At 38.1% G+C, this 22687-nt stretch overlaps 1 protein-coding gene across 14 annotated transcripts in view; it reads left to right on the forward strand.

Moving 5' to 3' along the window:
* The window catches only part of ARB2A (ARB2 cotranscriptional regulator A), a 493797-nt gene that overhangs the window by 403120 nt on the left and 67990 nt on the right, over positions 1-22687 (forward strand). The window lies entirely within an intron of this gene.

A 22687-nucleotide genomic window follows, 5' to 3' on the forward strand; every position in this document is an offset into this window, starting at 1 on the left:
TGTGTTTATGGAAGACAGGACTTGGAAAAAAAGAAGATGAATTGGAAGGTGCAGAGCGAGGTTCCCCAACCCAGAGGCCATGGACCAGTACTGGTCCCTGGCCTGTTAGGAACTGGGTCACACAGCAGGAGGTGAGCGGTTAGCAGAGAGCCAGCATTACCACCTGAGCTCCGCCTCCTGTCAGATCAGCAGAGGCATTAGATTCTCATAGGAGCCGAATCCTGCTGTCAACTCCACATGCGAAGGATCTAGGTTGAGCTTCTTATGAGAATCTAACGCATGATGTTCTGAGGTGGAACAGTTTCATCCTGAAACCATCCCCCACTCCCCGTGTGTGGAAAAATTGTCTTCCACAAAACCAGTCCCTGATGCCAAAAAGGTTGGGGACTGCTGATGTAGGGGACCCCTCAAGGTGAAACAATAACTCAAAGTCATACACGACACTGTTATCATACCAAAGAAATAGAAAACATGTCGCCTTCCTAGAGCTTATAGTATAGTGAGGAATTTTACAGAAAAGTCAAGATAATTATAGTGCCTTTTTAAAACTTTTATGAAGGTGGATGACTATAATTTTAAAAATGTATCCCAATATGACTCTTGTGACTTTGGCATTAAATTCAAATACATGAGGTGCAGTTGTTAAATTATTTTTGTTTGTAGCTCTCAAATGATTCAGAGGAAAAAAAATACATGTACAGGGAATGAAAGAGATGAAATGAATGTGGCAAAATGTTAACAATTATTGAATCTAGGGGAAAGGCATATGGGCATTCATAGCACTACTGAAACTCTTACACGTTTAAACATTTTTACAATAAAAGTTGAGGAAAGGAGTAAATGGGTAGAGAAGAGATTAAAGTAAAAGTCTTCCAAATAATTTAAAGATCAACAAAGAAATTTAGAAAATACTGGTCGAGCGTGGTGGCTCATCCCTGTAATCCCAGCACTTTGGGAGGCCAAGGCGGGTGGATCACCTGAGGTCAGGAGTGCAAGACCAGCCTGGTCAACATGGCAAAACCCCTTCTCTACTAAACATACAAAAATTAGCCAGGCGTGGGGGCGGGCATCTGTAATTCCAGCTATTTGGGAGGCTGAGGCAGGAGAATTTCTCGAACCCAGGAGGCAGAGGTTGCAGTGAGTCGAAATCTCACCACTGCACTCCAGCCTGGGTGACAGTGTGAGACTCCGTCTCAAAAAAAAAAAAAAAAAGAAAGAAAAAAGAAAAGAAAAGAAAAGCTTTTTAGTGTAGCTAGATTACTAAACAGAGAAATTTGTACCCTTGTATACTTATTTTAAAAGAATAAATGCCAAAAAATAATGAATTTTTTAATTTAAAAAATTGAGTATAATATTAAAAATTAAGTGTAACATAATGATTATTGTACAAGTACGTAACTAGATGCTTTATGAATATTTGGTAAACTTACTTCATTTCAGACTTCCCCAATCTTACCAAGTAGATCTTGCATTGTATTATGTAGGCGAGAAAACCTGGCTGCTTTTGGACATCGTGAAAAGTAAATACAAAAAAGTAAATCCTTTATTTTTTGCCAATTTAATCCTTACATTTCAGTAAAATTTTGTTGACAACACTTCTAAAGCAAAACAAACTTGTTCAGCCTCCCAGTGAATTCTGGGCAAAGAAAGTTTATTTTCCCATTTTTCCTTGTCTTGTTTTGCCAGAATTATAAATACTGTATAGACTTATGAGAATATTCATAACTATCCAGATGATTAATTTCCCACTTATTGAGGCACAGCCTACTCAAACACACATGGATATATTATGAGTTTAAAAAAGAGCTCTTATGATCATATCCAGTGTTTAATTTCAGTAGAAATTGATTTCATTAGTGTCTTTCTTTACTAGAATCATAATAAATAAAGTGAAAAAGAATCCAGGCCACTTTTTTTTTTTTTTTTTTGTCGCAATCTTGCTCTGTTGCCAGGCTAGGGTGCAGTGGCGCAATCTCAGCTCACTGCAACATCCACCTCCTGGGTTCAAGCAATTCCCCTGCCTCAGCCTCCCGAGTAGCTGGGACTATAGGCATGAGCCACCACGCCTGGCTAACTTTTTGTATTTTAGTAGACATGGGATTTCACCATGTTGGCCAGGATGGTCTCAATCTCCTGACCTTGTGATGCACCAGTCTCAGCTGCCCAAAGTGCTGGGATTACAGACGTGAGCCACCGTGCCCGGCCTCCTGGCCACAATTTTTATGGAAATACACATAACATGAAATTCACCATTGTAGCCATTTAAAGGAGCACAGTTCAGTAATTTCCAGTATATGCGCAGTGTTGTAGCCATCACCACTGTTTAATTCTGGAACATTTTCATCACTCCAAAAAGAAACTTTAGACCCATAAAGCAATCACTCACCATTCTCTCCTCCTTTCAGTCCCTGGCAACCACTGATTTGCTTCAGTGATTCTGTGCATTTGCTATTCTGAACATTTCATATAAATTGAATCACAGAATATGTGGCTTTTTGTGGCTGGCTTCTTTCATTTAGCATAAGCTTCTCAAGACTGAACCATGTTGTAGTATGTATCAATTCTTTATTACTTTTTATTGCCAAATAATATTCTATTGTATAGATACACCACATTTAGTTTGCTCATTCATCAAATGAAAGACATTTGGCTTGTTTTCACTTTTTGGCTACTATGAATCATGCTGCTATGAACATTCATGTATAAGTGTTTGTTTGAACATCTGTTTTTAATTTTGTGGGTTCTATACCTATAAGTGGAATTGCTGGGTCATATAGTAATTTTCTGTTTAACTTCTTGAGGAATTATCAATCTGTTTTTCTAGCCATATTTTTAATGTAAGGTTAAAAGGCCAGTTTATGGGAAAAGGGCATTATATGTTAAGAACTTCCAATCCCCAAACCCCCATTTAAAAATTTAGCAAGTAATCTCAAATACAATGTTATTTGAGTTCAAATTTCTCTTTTGACATTACTAATCATTTCTCTGCAAGCTTAATTGAGTTTTCAGTGAAGGGCATTTACTCTATGCTCTCTGACCAATAGTTGCTTAATTGAAGTGTATGTGGAGGACTGGTAACCAGAATTTGAGCTTTTGAATACACATATACAAAGTCTTTATACATATATATATATATACATACACACACACACACACACACACACACATTTTTTCCCAATTTTTTCTTCAGTTGAAGAGGACAAATGCTTTACCCTACAATTTAGAAGCATAATGTCAGGAAGTTTCAGACCTTAATCTGATGCGCCTTAAAATAGTTATAAATTAGGGAGGTGTCTTCCAACTTCTCAATAACTATGTTTTAAATTTGCCAGTGTGTCCCTGAAAAAAGATCAACAAATCTCCGTTAAAATCTGTGCCAAAATACTTCTCAAGAACTGCTAGCCCTCTATATTTAAAATGTTTGCACCATTAAAATTTCAGGAAGTTTGAGAATTTCTTAAGACATTAAAATATTGGACCTTTTAAAATACTAAGTGAATTACATATATGCCTTGAGATTTTGGCCTATGGTTAACTTTCCCCATGGAGCTGAAATATTTTGTGCTTGGAATTAAGCCAAATCTCCCACTTGCATGCATTTAACTTATGTTGCATGCATCCAAGTCCTGGCATTTGAATGGTCTTTTTTCTTTATCTGAATGCTTTCTAACTTGAGGGAAAATGATACTTTCCTTTTAAAACTTGCCTCTCTCCTCTCCTTCCCCTCTTTACCCAAAGCAGATGTCTTTATACTATGTACCTACAGTCCTGTGAGGAAAGCAGGCATCTTGATATTTTCCAACACGAGAGGATTGATTGCCCTTGAATACCCCCAAGGCCTGGGGGATTTATGGATGAGCTGTAGTGAGTTATATGAACCCTTTGAAATTCTGTGTTGAATTGGTAGATTAGATACAATTAGTATATGTGGTGGAGAATCATAGCTCTTCTCATATTCTCAAAGGGGTAAATAGTCCCCAAAAAGTGAAGATCTGATGGTTCTAGCAGTGGCCTGGAGAGCAAAGGGGACACACTCCGTGTGGTACCACTGACACACTGGATGGTGTGTGATTAAATCAGGTGTATGTTTCAGTCAGGCTTTCCACTGCAGAGCCAGAGTAATAGCAGTGCTAAGGGAGTAGCAGAGAATCAGTGATGCCAGGGTTACTAGTTTTTCTTGTTTGGGGTTTTCTGTTTGTTTGTTTTGGGGGGTGGTTTTGAGACAGGGTCTCGCTCTGTCACCCAGTTTGGAATGCAGTGGCATGATCAAGTCTCACTGCAGCCTTGACCTCCTGTGCTCAAGCGATCCTCCCCTCTCAGCCACCCAAGTAGCTGGAACTACAGGTGCATGCCACAAGGCCCAAGTAATTTTATTTATTTTTGTTTTGTTTTGTAGAGACAGAGTCTCCCTATGCTTGTAGGCTAGTCAAGTGATCCTCCCGCCTCAGCCTCTCACAGTACTAGGATTACAGGCAAGAGTTATAAGTTTGCTGCAAGTCCACTACATACTTGGGCAGAGATAATAAAAAGAACCTTTTCTCCTGTTGGCATACTGGCCTTTCCCATCATCTCATACTTAACAGTCCTTATTTCTAAAAGTAAAAATAAACCTTTAAGAAAACCTATCATTATCTTTAATATTTTGTTGAACTTCCCTCAGATGCACATCCCCTAGCAGGTAACCTTTGCCTTCTTTGAAGCCATTTTGAGTCATCATGCAGTATGATGCCACTTTGAAAGGACTAGCCTAGCTTACTGCCTCTCGACCTTTAACAGCCCCATGAGAGCTCATCCTGAGCTTACCAGCTTTGCAACTCCAGAGCGACAGATAGACATCAGGAGTCTCAGTGAGTGTTCAAACAGAGCTGCTGATAGGGTGCTGTTTTCAATAGCAGACTGAGGGTAGATGTTTATGAAACTGAAGGTGGCTTCCAGGAATGGATTAAGGAGTGTGAGAATATTAGGGTACTGAGGGCACCAGACTGCTTACAGAGATGGAATAGCCAGATGTAGGGGCAAGTGGAAGAAAGAAATGGCATAATCCCTGCCCAAAATGTAACATCACTTGCCACCCTTCGGCCACTGGTGCTTGTGTAGAGATACCTTCTCTAGTAACTACAGTACATCATTTAGCGACTTGATCACATCTGTCAGTTCTTTGAAATAGTTTTACCTTCCATTCTGCCTCTTATTGATTCGCAAAAACCATTAGTGATCTCACATAAATATCTAAACACTTTTTCAGTGCACTAAGAAAGAGAAAGCATTAAGTTAGCTATTTTTTCCACAAATGTGTGAAGGTAAGAAGGGAACTAACCCTGTTTGCATCCCTGCTTTGTGCCATTCACTTTATGTGCATCTTATTTGCTCCCAACAGCTTACGTTTATAGTGGGTGTTATGATCTTTTTTTACAGATGAGTAAACAGAGGTTCATCTGGTTTGTAAGTGGGGGAGTTGAGATTCTAATCCAGATCTGATAGTTGCAAACCACACTACTTCGCCGACACCCGCCAGAGAGCGGCAGCACCAGAGGCAGTTCCTGAAGGTTTGCCATGGTAGCAGCCTCTGGAAGAGGAACAGGGAATTTGTCTTCAAGCTGTATTGTATACTTACAAATATATTGTGTATGTGTTTAGGGTAATTTGGGGAAAACTAATAAAATTCATGAGGAGGCCAAAGTCCCTGCACATTTGCAAGTTATACCTTGGTGCTTTTCCAGAAGGACTATATGGGAGTGATTGTGGTAGAAATGAAATAAGCAGCTGATAAATGGGTCATTTTTAATTTTCATTTTTTATTTAAACTATCGATCTTTTTATTGCAATAAAATGTCACAAGTAAAAATAAAGAATTTATGACAGTTTTAACGTGGTGGAAGGTAGAGCAAACAAATGGAGAAAAAATCCAGGTGAAGGATTAATAATTAAATAATGAAACTCTTAAACTTGAAAATATCTGTGAACTTTAACAAAAATATGTATAATAGATATGGATGCAAATTCCCTTTGATGCTTACATCTGAGAACCCAGGGAAGTGAAAGGAACATATTAAGAAGGAGACTTCATAGCAACACTGGACTGAGAGTTAAGAGAATCAAGCCCACTTCACCCCTACCCAACCCAACCCTTCCATTAGTGGATCTGGCTCCTTCTTTCCTTCATTTATTCAGAAATGCTTATTGAGCCCCCTGTATGTCAGATACTTTTCTGAATACTAGGGATTTGGCTATGAAAAGGATAAGCAAAATTCCTTTTCATAGCCAAATGTAAGCTCTGTTGCATAGAGCTTACATTTCAGAAGAGAAAATACATATTAGGTAGACAAATCGACATATAAAGTTTATGTTTTAGATAGTGATGTTAGGATAAAAATTCAGTAGGCTAAGTGGTGAGAGAGTACCTGATGGGGCCCAGTGGTATGTTTTATATAGCGTGGTCAGGAGAGGCCTCAGTGAGGAGCTCCTTGTGTTGTCTGTACCTTTTAAGACCTTAGTCTCTTCATACATAAAATGAGAGCATTGCTAGGTGATCACTAAATGGCTGCAAAATTCTGTCCTTCCTTTAAGGGACGTATCTTCGGATCAGATAATCTTTTGTATGTATAAGTTATGGTCTTTACTGTCAACTGATCTCAAAATGTAATAAGAATGTTCATTGATTCCCAAGGTTAATTCCATTTTTACATTTGGGGAATTTAAACTGAGAATAAAATGCCTTCCCAAAGATTGCATAATAGTAAAAGAAGGATTAAAGCTCTCAATTCCTGCCACTCTTAGTCTGAAAACGTCACCCCACCATGTGCTATAATGAGAAGTTGAATTGAAATGTCAGGGCAGTTCAAAGTAGATTAAAGATGTGTAAGCTGTGATGGACTACATATTTACAAATAAGGAATTGGATAAGTATATCCCACTGCACTCATTTACGGCAGGCAAGTAAGCCATGTGATATGCTTTAAGCCAGTAAAATAGCAAATTCCCCCCAAAAGATCTATAATTTTAATCAAAAGTTTGTTTCAGTCATTGAAATTCTGTTATTGCTGCTTACAAACATTAAAGTCAATCAAAACATCAGTAGCTTTGCAAGATCAATATTTTTAATATGTTTGCATTGCAGTGCTGCAGATTTTTGGCTAATGGATCGCACCTATATTGATTTCCATGGGAAATGTTAGTCTGATACTGAAATAATTAAAAAAAAAACAGGGATTATTGGTTTGGAATTTTGAAGGAGATAGAACTATAAAAATTGGTTATTGACTAAATTGCTTGGGGTGAGTGAACCTTGGGCACTTGCAATAAACTTGTAGCACTCATTCATTACTGAATACTACCTTAGTCCCTTAAACTGAAAAATCAGTCAATAACCTATTATAACAATGCAAATTGTGGTGAAATAACATACTATGCATATAAGAATCACATTTTATCAAAACAGATATGCATAAGTATATGTATGGGCGTATTGAAAGTGTCTGCTAAAATATAGTGACTGATTTTGACTTTGAGATTCATGCTGAAGCTCATTTGAATAGCATTTTAAAAGAGATAAACTGCTACAAAATAACAGTAAAAAGAAGCATACAATTATTCTATGAACAATAATGAAAGTGCAAACACTACAGCATGTCAAATGACAGATTCTGTTATTTTGATTCAGAGCAAAATTACAATTGTTATTCTGTTCTCAAAGCATAGGAATAATGTATGCAAGCATTAGATTAGATACAAACACATTCCCCACAATATGAATCTAGTGCATATTACATTGCTCTTGTTTTTCAGCATTTGGTTAGGAGAGCCGTATTTTCATCTAGAAAGTTTACTCTGCGTTTTCATTTGGTTACCATTGTAAATTTATGAATTCTTTATCTCTCAGAGGCAATCTAGTGTTTTACAGAGAGAGTGTTTTTAATGTCTCAATAAAAGTTCTATCCAGGATAATAGTAAGTACTTAGGAGTACCAGTTACATATTTTGTTATATATTTTTATTTACTGAATTTTAAAATCTGTATGTTATTTACATAATATGGAAACGTTTATCTGCTTTGAAGGAAATGGGAATAAGATAAAACTAAAAATTAGTAATCACAACTGTTGCATTTTGTTGCCATCTCTATAAGCCTGGTCAGTATTTTGCTTTCATAATAAGTAGGACTCTCTTTATAAATAGAAAATTGATTATGATTCCTTCTGCTGCAGGAGATAGTAACACTCAGATAATAGCATTGGCATTCTATTTCAATTTAGCATTAATCTTTGATCACCATTTTTTTTCAAAATTCCTTTATCCTATTCTGACTACTTTTATCATTATAACTACCATTACCCTAAATTCAGTTGATAAAATCATTTTTCTTCCTTTTCGTTTAAAATGTATACCTGAATCTAACTTTTCTCTAATATTCTATGTCTCCCCATCAGTTAAGCTGTTAGGATATTCTGTTTTGATGGATTCGCCTTAGGGATGATTTATGAGACAGGAAGCTTCAATGTTATCTAACGTTAGGTACATCATACCTGAAAATAACCAAGTTGTACAGTAAAGATATATGCATGTAAGTAGTGTAAAAATTCATACAATATTTGCTAAATCATTCAATGGCTTTCTGCTAAGAATATTATTAGAAAAGTATCCATGGTCTTAAAAATGATAGGATTCTAATTCCCAAGCCTGCTGTTTCCATGTAATTGTATATAAATATACAATTATTCTTTCGTTTATGTCTTTCTAAGAATTTCACCTGGAATTTGTGTTACTTATTATTGTCAAAAAATGTTATTTCCTCACCAGATAGAATTTGTGCAATCCCAGTTAGAATCTCCAGGTGTCTAACTAGTCAAGGAGCGGGACAGAGCAAATACATAGTTCTGCAAGGCTCCGTAGCCCACTCCTACAGCCACATGGACCTCTGGGCCTCTGTTCTGATCTCATCTAGATTTTTCATCTAGTATACTAGTGCCGTTTCTACCTAGAATGGCTGTCATCTGACAACTTTTTAGTAGTTTAGAATTCACGTAACTTGAAACTTGGTACAGAATATCCCTGTTGTCTTTACTGGCAGTCTCAGCAGAAACCAGGCTGTTGTCTAACTGTGAAGGTAGTGTCTGAGCACAAGCCTGAAGCTCCAGGGGAGGACAGATTTTTACATTTATTTGTGGACTCTGGACATTTGGCAAAATCCATTGCACTCAATAGACAGCAGTCAAATTAACAGGGAGATTGTTCTCCACTTATCGAAAATGTCAAAAAACTGAGGGAAGGGGGGATTCCAAAGAGCTGCTCCTAGTGCATTCTTTTTATATTAATGGTTAGTGAATACCAGTGTCAGAAGTTCACATCACAGTACGAATAAGATGATTGGATTTTAATTTTTAGACAAAAATAGTCTTTCCACATTCTAGGTCATGCTGATAAAAACTTTTTTGAGAACCAAACTATTCAGATAGTCTGTACCAAGCCTTACCTATACGCAGCTAGAAAATACCTAGAGGGCTTTATTCATTAACAAATTATCACACATGCATGCTGCTCAGAGAGTATGTTTAAGATAGTGGTTAAAAGCACAGGCTCTGAAGCTATACTGCCTGAGTTTGTTTCCTTTCTGTGCCACTTTTCTATCTCTCTATCTATTGTCAACTTGCCACTCTCTCTGTACTTCCATTCCTTCACCTGAGAACTGATAAGAGTAGGGCTTACTACATAGGATGTTGTGAGGATGTTGTACAGCATTTATTATTTGGTTCTATATTCAGTGTATTCTGATAACTGTGCTGTTGGGAGCAGAAATGAAAGACTTTAATTTCTAGGAGTTTTATCTCTGAAATTCTATCTCCTGTAACCTGGAAGAGCTTCTATTCTCTGCCCCCATGGCACCCTGCACGACCCCCACCATAGCATATGTTACTGTGCAGTATCTATTGCCTCTCCTACCTACATTAAACTGTAAGCTTCATGAGGACAAAATGTGTGTCTATCTTATAATCATTATTGCTTCAATGCCTAACATATAGTTTGTACTCAGTAAATATTTATTGGATGAATGTTAAATAAAATGTAATAAAAGAAATATCACAAATATTAGAGTGTTCATCTGTAAAATTTTGCTTCGATTAAATTACTTTCCTGGTATTAGCAGAGGCTGACATGCAATGAGTTATTTCCACTTCTTTGCATTGGCCTCTGCCTAGAATGAACTACCCTTAGATAACCACAGGCTCACCCCTCATTTTCTTCGGATCTTTGTTCAAATATCACCTTCTCGGTGTTTCCTATCCTGACTGCCTCATTTGAAACTGCATTTCTATCCCTTCTTCTGTTCTGTTTCATTTTTATATGGCATTTATGGCAGTCTAGCCCTGTATATATTTTAGTTATTTGTTATATTTATGATTTGTTGGCCTCAACTTCTCCTCACTAGAATGTAAGCTTTGTCAGTTTGGCTCACTTATACATCCCTAGCACCTGGAACAGTGCCTGGCACAAAGTAGACAGGCACTTTAACAAATATTTGTCGAATTAATTAATAAATGTAATGCATTGGGAATGCCAACTTGGAAATAACCGAAAGCAAAATTACTATTCAAGGAAAATCAACAGAAAATTAGAAACAAAAAACTTCAGGCTCCGTCTTGAGATCAATTATATACAGTTTTTTACTTGCTAAAGGTACATACTTCAACCTCCCTGAGCCCTTTAACCCAGCCTCCAAATTCTGAAAATCACTCTTACCAAAATATTCTTCCAACGGTTATTCTGAGGACTGTATTGCATTTTTTTATAAAATAATATATGTCTGAGACTATATTTTTCAAGTTATGTAAGATTCTAGTGTTAGAGGCATTTTATAAAATGGTTAAACCCTAAAGCAAACTGCTTCTTTAAATATGTTATGAACTTTCCATAGAGCACAAATACAAGATCTCTGCAAGGCTTTAATTAAGAATAATTAAAATATCTATATTAAAATATGTTTCATTCTACCAGCTTAGTAGAGGTTTTTATTTCAATAAAAAAGTTTATTTTTTACATGTTAACAGCATAAAACACAACATTGCGCTCATAACAGCAGGGAAAATGTGGTGTGCTAAAGCGGTAAGAAACAATGTGATTTATAAATTAATTCCCTGCATTATTTTTGTTAAAAAACTTTTTCATTAAGATTAAACTTTCACTTTGGTGGTTAGTTGTTTGAATTCATTATGCGGGCATCATACAAACAAATTAAACAAGAAAATTATATAAGAAGTAAAGAAGAATTGTATTGGGGCAAAATATTTTAAAAGCGTAAAGGCTTGGTGTCATATATGAGGTGAGATTTTTATTCAGTCTGCTGTTTGTAAGATTATTTAACTATTTAATTATGTCATAAAATGAGTTAATAAGAAAGAATGTTTAAACAAAAAATTTAAAGAAGGCAAGCAATTGTTACAGGGATGGGTCAAGAGAGCCAGATATTGTATGTAATTCCCAAGCATTCATAAAGGGGAGAGATATAGAAAGGGTCAAAACCCAAAGGGAAGAGAAAACTAGTAATTATTAGGTCTGATGAGATGAACCTATCTCATTAAAAAAAAAGATTTGAGAAGAGAACAGATGGGAAGATAAGTAAACACTAAATAAACTTGCTAATAGGGAGATGGATTATCATTTTTCTCACTACGATGGGAAGATCTAACTAAACTTGTCCGCCAACCTTTTTTTTTTTTTTTTGAGATGGAGTCTCGCTTTGTCACCCAGGCTGGAATGCAGTGGTGCAATCTCGACTCACTGCAACCCCTCCCTCCCAGATTCAAGCGATTCTCCTGCCTCAGCCTCCCGAGTAGCTGGGATCACAGGCACCCACCATCATGCTTGGCTAATTTTTGTATTTTTAGTAGTGATAGGGTTTCACCATGTTGGCCAGGCTGGTCTCAAACTCTCGACCTCAGGCAATCCACCCACCTCCGCCTCCCGAAGTGCTGGGATTACAGGCTTGAGCCACTGTACCCAGCCACTTGTCCTTTTTAAAAAAGACAGTAATGTGAAGAGAGGAGAGCCATGAATGTGGCAGACATTGTGGTATTTTTGACTCATACCAAAAAAAAACACTTCTATCTCTTACTACTGCATTCTCCACATTAGTCTCAAAGACAATGGTAAGATCTAAGTATTACCAAGAATGAGTGACACATTGAATCAATAACATCCCCATTCATGCTATAATATAATACTTCAAGGAGAAAGGGATGAGGATTGCAAAGGAGCTATTGATCTAAGTAATAGAGAAATTTAGGAGAATATGGGATTCTATCTAATCATCAGATCCAATAAGACATTCAGGGATTGAGAAGGAGAGATCCATTAAACTGAACCTTGAAAGGTGGGTAGGATTTGAAGATTCATAGAAGGGAAGAAGGCTATTTCAACTAGGGTTGTCAGCATGAACTAGGGCTTGAAAGTACAGGACATGTGACATAAACATTTGTAATAGCAAAAAAGGAGGTTGACAGATGCATCACTGATGTGAATGGAGAAGGAAGAAAATAAAAGTTATAAGTGTGAATGAGATGACAGGGAACAGGCTGTCATTGTGTTTGTGGGTTTTTTTATAGATACCTTAAATTCTGGGATACATGTGCAGAACGTGCAGGTTTGTTACATAGGTATACACGTGCCACGGTGGTTTGCTGCACCCATCAACCCGTCATCTACATTAAGTATTTCTCCTAATGCTTTCCCTCCCCTAGTCCCCCACCCCTCGACAGACCCCGGTGTGTGATGTTCCTCTCCCTGTGTCCATGTGTTCTCATTGCTCAACTCCCACTTATGAGTGAGAACATGCAGTGTTTGGTTTTCTGTTCTTGTGTTAGTTTCCTGAGAATTATGGTTTTCAGCATCATCCATGTCCCTGCAAAGGACATGAACTCATCCTTTTTTGTGGATGCATAGTATTCCATAGTGTATATGTGCCACATTTTCTTTATCCACTCTGTCACTGATGGGCATTTGGGTTGGATCCAGGTCTTTGCTATTGTGAACAGTGCTGCAGTAAACATACATGTGCATATGTCTTTCTGGTAGAATGATTTATAATCCTTTGGGTATATACCCAGTCATGAGATTGCTGGGTCAAATGGTATTTCTGGTTCTAGATCCTTGAGGAATTGCCACACTGTCTTCCACAATGGGTGAACTAATTTACACTCCCACCAACAGTGTAAAAGTGTTCCTATTTCTCTACATCCTCTCCAGCATCTGTTGTTTCCTGACTTTTTAATGATCGCCATTCTAACTGGCATGAGATGGTATCTCATTGTAGTTTTGATTTGCATTTCTCTAATGACCAGTTACGATGAGCTTTTTTCCATATGTTTGTTGGCTGCATAAATATCTTCTTTTGAGAAGTGTCTGTTCATATCCTTCACCCACTTTTTGGTGGGATGGTTTTTTTCTTGTAAATTTGTTTAAGTTTTTGTAGATTCTGGATATTAGCCCTTTCTCAGATGGATAGATTGCAAAAATTTTCTCCCATTCTGTAGGTTGCCTGTTCACTCTGATGATAGTTTCTATTGCTGTGCAGAAGCTCTTTAGTTTAATTAGATCCCATTTGTCAATTTTGACTTTTGTTGCCATTGCTTTCGATGTTTTAGTCATGAAGTCTTTGTTCATGCCTGTGTCCTGAATGGTATTGCCTAGGTTTTCTTCTGGGATTTTTATGGATTTAGGTCTTATGTTTAAGTCTTTAATCCATCTTGAGTTAATTTTTGTGTAAGGTGTAAGGAAGGGGTCCAGTTTCAGTTTTCTGCATATGGCTAGCCAGTTTTCCCAATACCATTTATTAAATAGGGTATCCTTTCCCAGTTGCTTGTTTGTGTCATTTTTGTCAAAGATCAGATGGTTGTAGATGTGTGGTGTTATTTCTGAGGCCTCTGTTCTGTTCCATTGGTCAATATATCTGTTTTGGTACCAGTACTGTGCTGTTTTGGTTACTGTAGCCTTATAGTATAGTTTGAAATCAGGTAGCGTGATGCCTCCAGCTTTTTTCTTTGTGCTTAGGATTGTCTTGGCTATGTGAACTCTTTTTTGGTTCCATATGAAATTTAAAGTAGCTTTTTCTAATTATGTGAAGAAAGTCAGTGATAGCTTGATGGGGATAGCATTGAATCTATAAATTACTTTGGGCAGTATCACCATTTTCACCATATTGATTTTTCCTATCCATGAGCATGAAATGTTTTTCCATTTGTTTGTGTCCTCTCCTATTTCCTTGAGTAGTGGTTTGTAGTTCTCCTTGAAGAGGTCCTTCACATCTCTTGTCGGTTGTATTCCTAGGTATTTTATTCTCTTAGTTGCAATTGTGAATGGGAATTCACTCATGGTTTGGCTCTTTGTTTGTCTATTATTGGTGTATAGGAATGCTTGTGATTTTTGCACATTGATCTTGTATCCTGAGACTTTGCTGAAGTTGCTTATCAGCTTAAGGGGATTTGGGGCTGAAACGATGGGGTTTTCTAAATGTACAATCATGACATCTGCAAACAGAGACAATTTGACTTCCTCTCTTCCTATTTGAATACCTTTATTTCTTTCTCTTGCCTGATCTCCCTGGCCAGAACTTCCAATACTGTGTTGAATAGGAGTTGTGAGAGAGGGCATCCTTGTCTTGTGGCGGTTTTCAAAGGGAATGCTTCCAAGTTTTGCACATTCAGTATCGTATTGGCTGTTTGTCATAAATAGCTCTTATTATTTTGAGATACATTCCATCAGTGCCTAATTTTTTTTGAGTTTTTAGCATGAAGGGGTGTTGAATTTTGTCGAAGGCCTTTTCTGCATCTATTGAGATAATCATGTGGTTTTTTTCATTGGTTCTGTTTATGTGATGTATTATGTTTATTGATTTGCATCTATTGAACCAGCCTTACATCCCAGGGATGAAGCAGACTACATCGTGGTGGATAAGCTTTTTGATGTGCTGCTGGGTTTGGTTTGCCAGTATTTTATTGAAGATTTTCGCATCGATGTTCATGAGAGACATTGGCCTGAAGTTTTCTTTTCTGTGTTGTGTCTCAGGATGATGCTGGCCTCATAAAATGAGTTAGGGAGGATTCCCTCTTTTTCTACTGTTTGGAATAGTTTCAGAAGGAATGGTACCAGCTCCTCTTTGTACTTCTGCTAGAATTCAGCTGTGAATCCATCTGGTCCTGGACTTTTTTTTTGGTTGGTAGGCTATTAATTACTGCCTCAATTTCAGAACTTGTTATTTATCTATTCAGGGATTTGACTTCTTCCTGGTTTAGACTTGGGAGGGTGTAAGTGTCCAGGAATCTATCCATTTCTTCTAGATTTTCTAGGTTATTTGCGTAGAGGTGTTTATAGTATTCTCTGGTGGTAGTTTGTATTTCTGTGAGATCAGTGGTGATATCCCCTTTATCATTTTTTCTTGCGTCTATTTGATTCTTCATACTTCTCTTCTTTGTTAATCTGGCTAGCAGTCCATTTATTTTGTTGATCTTTTCAAAAAACCAGCTCCTGGATTCATTGATTTTTTTGAAGGGTTTTTCATGTCTCTGTCTCCTTCAGTTCTGCTCTGATCTTAGTTATTTCTTGTCTTCTGGTAGCTTTTGAATTTGTTTGCTCTTGCTTCTCTAGTTCTTTTCATTGTGATGTTAGGGTGTCGAGTTTAAATCTTTCCTGCTTTCTCTTGTGGGCATTTAGTGCTATAAATTTCCCTCTAAACACTGCTTTCACTGTGTCCCAGAGATTCTGGTACATTGTGTCTTTGTTCTCATTGGTTTCAAAGAATGTATTTATTTCTGCCTTAATTTTGTTATTTACCCAATAGTCATTCAGGAGCAGGTTGTTCAGTTTCCATGTAGTTGTGCGGTTTTGAGTGAGTTTCTTAATCCTGAGTTCTAATTTGATTGCACTGTGGTCTGAGAGAGTGTTCGTTATGATTTCCATTCTTTTGCATTTGCCAACGAGTGTTTTACTTCCAATTATATGGTCAATTTTAGAATAAGTATGATGTGGTGCTGAGAAGAATGTATATTCTATTGATTTGGAGTGGAGAATTCTTTCTGTAGATGTCTATTAGGTCTGCTTAGTCCAGAGCTGAGTTCATGTCCTGAATATCCTTGTTAATTTTCTGTCTTGTTGATCTATCTAATATTGACAGTGGGGTGTTAAAGTCTCCCAGTATTATTGTGTGGGATTCTAAGTCTCTTTGTAGGTCTCTAAGAACTTGCTTTATGAATCTGGATACTCCTATATTGAGTGCATATATATTTAGGATAGTTAGCTCTTCTTTTTGCATTGATCCCTTTACTATTATGTAATGCCCTTTTTTGTCTCTTTTGATCTTTGTTGGTTTAAAGTCTGTTTTATCAGAGACTAGGATTGCAACCCCTGCTTTTTTGTTTGCTTGTTTTGTTTTGTTTTTGTTTTTGTTTTCTTGGTAAATATCCCTCCATTGTTTTATTTTGAGCCTATGTGTGACTTTGCACGTGAGATGGGTCTCCCGAATACAGCCCACTAATGGGTCTTGACTCTTTATCCAATTTGCAAGTCTGTGTCTTTTAATTGTGGCATTTAACCCATTTACATTTAAGGTTAACCTTGTTATGTGTGAATTTGAGCCTGTCATTATGATGGCTAGCTGGTTATTTTGCCCGTTAGTTAATGCAGTTTCTTTATAGTGTCGATGGTCTTTACAATTTGGTATGTTTTTGCGGTGGTAGGTACCAGTTTTTCCTTTCCATATTTAGTGCTTCCTTCAGGAGCTCTTGTAAGGTAGGCCTGGTGGTGACAAAATCTCTCAGCATTTGCTTATCCGTAAGGGATTTTATTTCTTCTTCGCTTATGAAGCTTAGTTTGGTTCGGTATGAAATTCTGGGTTGAAAATTCTTTCATTTAAGAGCGTTGAATATTGGCCCCCACAGTATTCTGGCTTGAAGGGTTCTGCAGAGAGGTTCACTGTTACTCTGATGGGCTTCCCTTTATGGGTAATCTGATCTTTCTCTCTGGCTACCTTAACATTTTTTCCTTTATTTCAAACTTGGTGAATCTGACAATTATGTGTCTTGGGGTTGCTCTTCTCGAGGAGTATCTTGGTGGTGTTCTCTGTATTTCCTGAATTTGAATGTTGGCCTGTCTTGCTAGTTGGGGAATTTCTCCTGGATAATATCCTGAAGAGTGTTTTCCAACTTGGTTCCATTCTCCCCGTCACTTTCAGGTACACCAGTCAAACGCAGGTTTGGTCGTTTCACATAGTCCCATATTTCTTGGAGGCTTTGTTTGTTCCTTTTCATTCTTTTTTCTCTAATCTTGTCTTCATGCTTTATTTCGTTCAGTTGATGTTCAATCCCTGATATCCTTCCTTCTGCTTGATCAATTTGGCTGTTAATACTTGTATATGCTTCACGAAGTTCTTGTGCTGTGTTTTTGAGCTCCATCAGGCCATTTATGTTCGTCTCTAAACTGTTTATTCTAGTTAGCAATTCCTCTAACCTTTTTTCAAGGTTCTTAGCTTCCTTGCATTGAGCTAGAACATGCTCCTATAGCTCGGAGGAGTTTGTTATTATCCATCTTCTGAATCCTACTTCTGTCAATTTGTCAAAGTCATTCTCCATCCTGTTTTGTTCCCTTGCTGGCCAGGAGTTGTGATCATTTGGAGGAGGAGAGGCATTCTGATTTTTGGAATTTTCAGCCTTTTTGCACTGGTTTTTCCTCATCTTTATGGATTTATGTACCTTTGGTCTTTGATGTTGGTGACCTTCAGAAGGGGTTTTTGTGTGGTCGTTCTTTTTTTGGATGTTATGCTATTCTTCTGTTTGTTCTAACAGGCCCCCCTCTGCTGCAGGTCTGCTGGAGTTTGCTGGAGGTCCACTCCAGACCCTGTTTGCCTGGGTATCACCAGCGGAGGCTGCAGAACAGCAAGGATTGCTGTCTGTTCCTTCCTCTGGAAGCTTCATCCCACCATATGCCAGCCGGAGCTCTCCTGTATGAGGTGTCTATCAACCCCTGCTGGGAGATGTCTCCCAGTCAGGAGGCACAGGGTCAGGGACTCACTTGAGGAGGTAGTCTGTCCCTTAGCAGAGCTCAAGTGCTGTGCTGGGAGATCCGCTGCTCTCTTCAGAGCCAGCAGGCAGGAACGTTTAATTCTGCTGAAGCTGCACCCACAGCCACCCCTTCCCCCAGGTGCTATGTCCCAGGGAGATGGGAGTTTGATCTATAAGCCCCTGACTGGGGCTGCTGCCTTTCTTTCAGAGATGCCCTGCCCAGAGAGAAGGAATTTAGAGAGGCAGTCTGGCTACCTCAGCTTTGCTAAGCTGTGGTGGTCTCCACCCAGTTTGAACTTCCCGGCATCTTTGTTAATCCTGTGAAGGGAGAACTGCCTACTCAAGCCTCAGTAATGGCGGACACCCTTCCCCCCACCAAGGTGGAGCATCCCAGGTCGACTTCATACTGCTCTGCTAGCAGTGAGAATTTCAAGCCAATGGATCTTAGCTTGCTGGGCTCCATGGGGGTGGGATCCACTGAGCTAGACCACTTGGCTCCCTGGCTTCAGCCCCTTTTCCAGGGGATTGAACGGTTTTGTCTTGCTGGCATTCCAGGTGCCACTGGGGTATGAAAAGAAACTCCTGCAGCTAGCTCGTTGTCTGCCCAAACAGCCGCCCAGTTTTGTGCTTGGAACTTAGGCCCTGGTGGCATAGGCACTCTAGGGAATCTCCTGGTCTGCAGGTTGTGAAGACCATGGGAAAAGTGTAGTATCTGGGCCGGAATGCACCATTCCTCACAACACAGTCCCTCATGGCTTCCCTTGGCTAGGGGAGGGAGTTCTTCAACCCCTTGGGCTTCCCAGATGAGATGCCCCACCTGACTTCGGCTCACCCTCCATAGGCTGCACCCACTGTCTAACCAGTTCCAATGAGATAAGCTGGGTACCAAAGTTGGAAATGCAGAAATCGCCCACCTTCTGCATTGATCTCACTGGGAGAATCACTTGAACCCAGGAGGCAGAAGTTGTGGTGAGCTGAGATTGCACCATTACACTCCAGCCTGGACAACAAGAGCGAAACTCCGTCTCAAAAAAAAAAAAAAAAGAGAGAAAACAAGTTTTCTAGGGTGAAACTTTTAATTTTGTTTCTAGACAAATAATTTTGAATATCTGCCACATATCCACATTTCTGACCCATTTCTGCTGGATTTGAAGGTAAAAGAAAAGAGCAGAAGGTGAGTCTAAGGACTGGCTTGACTCGAGATAAATATCTTCCTTAGTTATGCGGTCAGATCTGTAGGAGAATGCTGCGTCTTAGCAGTATGGGAAACTAACTCGGCCTAGTCTGGTGATGGCAGTAAAACTTTTAACAATTCGTCAGCCCTTTTAATGCCAGTTTTTTATATAATACCCTTCACTTATATTCAGCCACTCAGCACTTGCCATGTGCCAGGTTCTATACTAGGTGCTAAGGACACAACCTTCACAACAAATACAGCCCCTGCTCTTGAAAAGTAAAGGCCCAAAAAATGTAAGTTAGCCATTCCAGGTCAGTGAGAGTAAAATTATGTGTAGGGGATGAGGGTGGTGGCACAGAAATTGTTTTGAGTTCCAAGCAAAGGCAAGAGAATATGTGGTACATTTGACAACCGAAAAAAAGTCCGGTATTGCTGGAGAATAGAGTATGAGGGTAGGACAATAAAAAGAAATAACCCTAGAGAAATAAGCAGGAGCCAGGTCATGGAGAGCTTTCTCAGCCTTGTAAAAACTTGGAAAAGGGATTCTAAGAAAGGGAATATAATATGATTAGATTTGAATTTTTCAGTGAACAGTCTAGCTGTGATAAGGGTAATGGATTAAGAGAGTTACAGGACTAAAAGCAAGGCTGGTTAAATCATGATGACCTGGATGAGGCAGTGGAGATGGAAAAAATCATTTGATGTGAGAGCTATTTAGGAAACTCAGTGGGTCCTGAATATTGATCAGCTTTCATGGGTAATAGGGCAGAAGCATCAGTTTGGTGTCCAGGCTTTTGGTTTGGGCAATTGTGTGGATGCCTCTCATTAACAGAGAAAATATTTTTAGGAGAATGATGAGTTCAGTTTTGACATGCTGAGTTTGAGGTGCCTGCAAAACCTCCAAGTAGAAATGGACACTAAACTATTAAATATATTGGCTGAGGCTCGGGAGAGAGATTATTATATAAATAAACACAATTTTTTAAAAAGAAAAGGAAATGACTATGAAGGAGAAAGGAAAACTTTTGAAACAACTGGAAGAAAAGGAGGAATCAACAGAGGTTTTAGTTTATTTGTTTAAGATGAAAGAGACCTGAATGATTATAAATTGTATAAATAGCTAGTCCGAATGTGAAGATGCAGATAATTAGGCTATAGAATGGAAATGCGTTTGAAGATAAGGCAGGATTTGATTGAGAGCTTAATTTGGGAGAAAATTTGCCTTTAGAAAGAAGGAGCACGAACCTAATGCTGACAGGTCTTCAGATTTGGTAGTGAAAAGTTAAAGAATGGCCAGGCGCGGTGGCTTACGCCTGTAATCCCAGCACTTTAGGAGGCCGAGGCAGGTGGATCACCTAAGGTCAGAGGTTTGAGACCAGCCTGGCCAACATGGTGAAACCCTGTCTCTACTAAAAATACAAAAATTAGCCAGGTATGGTGGCGCACGCCTGTATTCCCAGCTACTTGGGAGGCTGAGGCAGGAGAATCACTTGAACCCAGGAGATGGAGGTTTCAGTGAGCCAAGATCATGCCACTGCACTCCAGCCTGGGTGACAGAGCGAGACTCTATCTCAAAGAAAAAAAAAAGAATAGAAAAGAAAAGTTAAAGAATTCCATTCTGATAAATTTTGGTTTTGCCTGGAAGTAGGAGACCAGGTGAAGAAAGAAAAGGGAAGATTGCAATCTGAGGTTTAAAAAGTGAAGAATGTAAGTTAGGCTTCGTTTTACAAATAAAAATATCTACATTTTTTATTTAAAAATGGCCATTCTAAAAAAAATTCAAGTGATGAAATTAAATTCCCTAAGCATACCACCCCTGAGAAATAATCTGTTTCTATTAATAGCAGTGTGCACAGACTTCCAAATAAACAGACTCATATGCACATTGTCCTATAACTTGATTTTCCTTTTATTGCTTTTTTCCAATTATAAAAATAATACGTTCTATTTACCAAAAAAATGTACATATTACCTATTTTAGTTTGGATATTTTTCATGTAGTAGTATGTAGATACAACTTTCTTCTTTTTAGCAACCATATTGCATTTAATTAATTGACTATGCCACCATTGGACAGTATCTATTGAAAGTTACTCATTTTTCTTCCTTTTTTGGCTAATATTAACAGTATTGAAGTAAGTATCTTTGTACATTTTTGCTAGTGTTTCTGTAAAATAAATTTCAAAAAGTGAAATTTCTAGGTCAAAAGGTAAACATGTATTTAGTTTGGAAAATTATAGCCAAATTGTTCTGCAAAATAGTTATACAAGTTTACATTTATGTCTTAAGTGTTATTTTAATCTTTGTTATTCTGCAAAAAAATCAATTAAATTTGTATTTATTTGGTAAGCAGTGAGGTTGAGCATATTTTTATTAATTATTGACCATTTATATTTATCTCATACATTACCAGGTCTTTCTTGTCAATTGAGTCTTTGTCACTTCTTTATTGATTAGTAGGAGTTCTTTATATATGATGGATAATAGTCCTTATTGTATGTGGTACATTTTTGCCTAGTTGCCTTTTTATCTTTTTGCTTTGCTTATGGAGTTTGTTAAGGTTTTTTTCTAAGCCAACGTTTTTCGTTTTTATGTAGCCAAAAATGCAGTTTTTTTTTAGTTTCCACTCTTATTGTCATGCCATAAGTCCCTCCCCACAATTATGCATATGTTCTCTTTTATTTTCTTTTAGTGCCTTTATGATTTTTTTTTCAACTTTTAAATGATAACATTTGGAGAGTTGTCTAGAATTACATAGTACAATGGCTGAACAATGTTGAGGGCTGAGTTGTGGTTGATGATGATTTGTTTGTAGGAGCAACAATCTGTTAGCCAGGGACAAGCCAGTCAGCTGGGTTTATCCAACCTTGGAGTGTTTCAGGCAAGTACCTTAAATGGACAGTGGGGCCTAGCAGATTAGGAAAACACAATGAAATGTTGGACCATGATCTTCCAGCAAAGGTTGAGAAGTGAAAACAAAACAAGGGCTAATAGGAAGAAAGGAAAGGATAAATGGACTGGAAGCCGTAAAGATTTTTTTTAAGGTAAGAAAGGGAATTATTTTAGTAAGATGGTTAAAAAGATAGGAGGTTGTGGTCAAATTGGGGGAATGTCTAAATTTATTGTTTCAAAAGAATGCTGCAATGTCCAGAGTAAAATGTCAAGAACAGGCAGGTGAAATAGACTGGAAGAAAGGGGCATTGTAGATCAAGGAATCTAGCAGTCAGACCCTTGGATAGGTTATTCATGGGAATGTTGAAGACTCCCAGGATTACAGTTGGACTTGAGTAGAAAGAAGCATCTTTTGAATATCTGAGACTTCTTTCACCAACACCTTTGTCAACCTTTATTTATTTTTGAGAGACTCATCCCCAGTTACTAAAGAATAAAAAGTCAGTTTATCAAAAAATGTGAATGAAGTCAGAATCAGAATAATACCACCCTCCCCACCTCCACTTGCTTCTGGAAAA

This window comes from Pan troglodytes, chromosome 4, assembly GCF_028858775.2.
Source record: "Pan troglodytes isolate AG18354 chromosome 4, NHGRI_mPanTro3-v2.0_pri, whole genome shotgun sequence".
NCBI lineage: Eukaryota > Metazoa > Chordata > Mammalia > Primates > Hominidae > Pan > Pan troglodytes.